Raw genomic sequence first — 3,782 nt, forward strand, 5'->3', positions numbered from 1 at the left:
CAAATCGAAAAAAAAATTTATGTATTCATTTATTTTTACCGAGAAATTTAGGAATGATGAGTTATAAAAATTTTCCATCAATATTTTTCTCAAATTATTTTCCTATGATGTATTTATAAATTGAGAGAGTGCACTAATGTTAGTGCTATTTATTTTAATTTTGATCACAAGAGTTTTATGCTCTAGCATTTTATTAATTGATGATTAGTCTTCCATATTTTTTTTACACATGGGTTATTCCTACACCACATTTTTATATTTACTTAATGTAACACCCCATTATCCTCCACTAATATTTTCTGTTCCCTACCACTAATCTTTTTTCCTACCACCACTAATATTTTCTTTTCCCTACCACTAACTTATTTTTATCTAATAGACATGAGTGGAAGTGTGATGAGTGAAGATAGGATTAGTGTGCTAAGGTGGTAGGGAACCAAGCTTTAATCATGAATAATGCTTTGTCCTTAATCATTCTTCCATTGCAAGACAAAGCTCATCACTTCACTCCCTCACACTTCAACTCTCGGTCACCTCCAAAAATCCCTCTCTTCCAATTTTGCTCCAAAAGATCGCCATAGATTAATCACCAAAGCTTCCAAGTTCACTTCAAGATCAAATCCTCCACCAAATCAACATAAACACCTTTCAATTCTTGAAGATTTCAAGAGGACCGTGGGGTTTGGTTTGAAGAGTGAGAAAGGAAAACTTTGATCTTTGTTTAATCTTGGGTAAGTGATTCTTATTTTCATAGATCTAGATTGTATGATGTTATATGTGAGTATATAATCTTGAGCATTTAAAGAATTTGAGATGAGATTTTGGTGAATTTCGTAGACCTACTGACCTACTGTGATCGACGGTTTGTCGATGTCTAATAACTTTGAAAATTTTATAGCAAGTCCCTACATGAGTCTTGAGTACCCTGGTAAAATTTCAAGCCATTCCAACTTCGTTTGATATTTCTTTAAAATGAAAAATCCAAACTGCACATTACTACCGAGAATTTCAGAGAACAGGGGAAAGAGTCATTCATTTCAGTAGCTTCCTTTGTGATATAGATTTCCAAATTTTTATGGTATTACCTTTATTGTGTTAGATAGATATCCACCAAAGTTGAGTCCAGTTTGACAACGTTTACTATTTTTCAAAAATCCAAGTTTTCGATTGCTCAAAACTGCCGAATATGGTAGATCGTGGTAAAAACGTCATATCTCTCAAACCACTTGGAGTTTTCAACTCTACTTTTTTTTATAAGAAACTAGACTTGAAGATCTTTCTTTTGGTATGAGTATCGAGTCCAGGAGATGTCGGGGTAAGAACAGATTAAATTTTGAAGTTGAATCAGTGTAAAAACAGAGCATGTTTTAATGATGTTTGATTGTGATTCTTATGTGCTTTATGTGATTGTGGCCTATGTGTTTGAATGAGATTAGACGAGCCTTATATGAGAGATAAATCCAGACTTAGAACCATGATTTTCTTGAAACCTATCCTTGAACTTAAGGATTTGAGATGAGTGGAGTGTTTATATAAAGTTGAGTAAGGAGATAGAATATGAGATAGAGTATGAGTTAAGGTTTTATGAGTATGGATTTTAAAAGGATTAGAAAGGATTTTGAATTTTCAAAGAGTTTAGTTTGCGCGTTTGTATGAGGTCTCTCATATGAGATGAGTTAGGTGTTGGATGTGAACATATATGACTATGTGATGAATAATTGAGCTCATATATGCGATATGAGATGAGACGAACCATCCCCTAAGATTTTATGGGAGGACCGAAAATGATGATAAAAAGGGGAAGCCGATTGTTGATTTTTTCTTAAGACGTATGATCATGTAATTGTATTCTTGTGTACTATGTGAGCTCAAATTGAAATTTTGAGAATTTTTTTTACAAAGAAACCTCGAGTTTAGTTTTTTTTTTTTTTTTTCAAGAATGCTATTATTGAGATTAATTGTTTATGTGATTTATTTTTCAAGGATTGGGTTGAGAATGTTTTATATTAAACTCTTAGCTTTCTAAATGATATTAAGTTTAAGGATATTGAATTCTATTATTTCGTTTGTTATGTGGTTAGTCGATGTTATGTTGGTTTTTGATTGTTTTAATCGAAACGACTTATGGATGCTAGAACCTTAAAATACTAAAAGATACCCTAGACACGTAGAATTAGACTTTGTCTTGTGACAATTTTCTTCACGAACTTACCGACTCTTCATCAATAAGGGTCCGGGCGACAGGAAATGAAGCCGAAGAAGAAGCGACTCCACGCTAGCTTAAGAACGTTTGAGGTGGGCATTACTTTTACTATACGTATATAGAGATCCCCTGCGTGTCGTAGGCCTCTTATACGAATATATGCATGAGATGATTTTAACTGTTAATTTCAGTTTATTATTATGCCCAAATGATAAATGACTCTTATGAAATGAAAATGAAAATGTTTATGAAATGAAAAGTTTATGAAATGATTGACTGCCAAAAATGTTTATGTTTTTATATGTATCCTATCTGTGTTGGTTCGCCAACTTTAAAGGAAATCCAATTGGGATCCTATGCTAGACAAAGGTCGCTAGCTAGGGTTAACGTGTACACTTATGGAGACCGCGAGTCGCTTGCGACCGGTCTTGGCGTTCGTGGTAAGGAGGCCTCCTTCCCGGCGCGTGACAGAAAGGAACAGATATGGATCATATGAAGGAAAATGATCGGCCGATTGACTTTATGAAAATGAACGAAATGTTTTAAGTAAGCGCAGGCCATTCAAGAAAACCCCTGTGTGTTACTGTTATGGCAGTTCAATTTATATATGTATGCATGCTGTATTTTCGGCTATGCCCACTGAGTATTTTTATACTCAGCCCTGCATGTATTTCTAAATGTGCAGGTTGAGCAGCTGATGGAATGGAATGGCGTTGAGCGGGTGTTCCTTTGACATTTCAAGAAATGTAACCTTGAGTATACATCTTCATATGTATATCTCACACGTTTTCCGCTGCAAAACACTTTGATTAAGATAGCTCTATGTTATGAAGTTGTGACACGTGTTATTGGGTAACCCACCTTAATCAGTTCTCCTTTATGTGTATGTTTTATAAGTATCCAAATAATCATATATGATCATAGCATTTTATTTATGAGTGACATTTTCATATACTTTAATGTTAAGTAATTGTCCATTTCCATTTCTTTTTGTTCACCCCAAGTCATAACCCCGGTTAACCCGTCATTGGGATAGTGGGTTGTGACATACTCTCTCCATCCCAATATCCAAGTCTCGTATTCCTTTTTGAGCCGTCCCATGTAACTAGTCTCATTTCCCTTTTTAACATTAATTAGGATACAATTAGTAAATTAATTAACACTTCTATATTTAAATATATTTCTAACCCTAATTCCTATATTCTCAAATCTGTCACTCTCTCTCTCTCTCTCTCTCTCGCATTTTCTCTCTGAAACTCGCTGCCCTCCTAAAGGGGAAAACCCTAAGTACCGCCGTCTTCCTCCGTTCTTTCACTCCGCCGCATTTCTCCGTTCTTCACTCTGTCGTGATGAACCCTTCGTATGGTTGGAAGGAGTTTTGAGCGACGAGGTGATTCCCGACACCGAAGATGATTGCTCGTTGTGGGGTGATCCGCCGCCGGTGTACTTCCATTTCTCCATGTCAGAGATGTTGCCGGCGTCGCCGGATGAATATGGTCTAGGCGCGTCAGATAGCAAAGAGCTCGGAGAGTACGTGGCAGATTGGAGTCCGGCCCCTCCATTCCGATCTACCGACGCC

At 36.1% G+C, this 3,782-nt stretch overlaps 1 long non-coding RNA gene across 1 annotated transcript; it reads left to right on the forward strand.

The window, feature by feature from the left end:
* Nucleotides 1-368: 368 nt before the first annotated feature.
* On the forward strand, nt 369-3,186 carry LOC130990114 (uncharacterized). Its single transcript, XR_009090834.1, has 3 exons — nt 369-731; nt 2,231-2,295; nt 2,889-3,186. It is a non-coding gene; the product is annotated as an uncharacterized LOC130990114 (long non-coding RNA).
* The last annotated feature ends 596 nt before the right edge of the window (nt 3,187-3,782 follow it).

The sequence above is a fragment of the Salvia miltiorrhiza genome, chromosome 6 (assembly GCF_028751815.1).
Source record: "Salvia miltiorrhiza cultivar Shanhuang (shh) chromosome 6, IMPLAD_Smil_shh, whole genome shotgun sequence".
Classification (NCBI taxonomy): Eukaryota; Viridiplantae; Streptophyta; class Magnoliopsida; order Lamiales; family Lamiaceae; genus Salvia; species Salvia miltiorrhiza.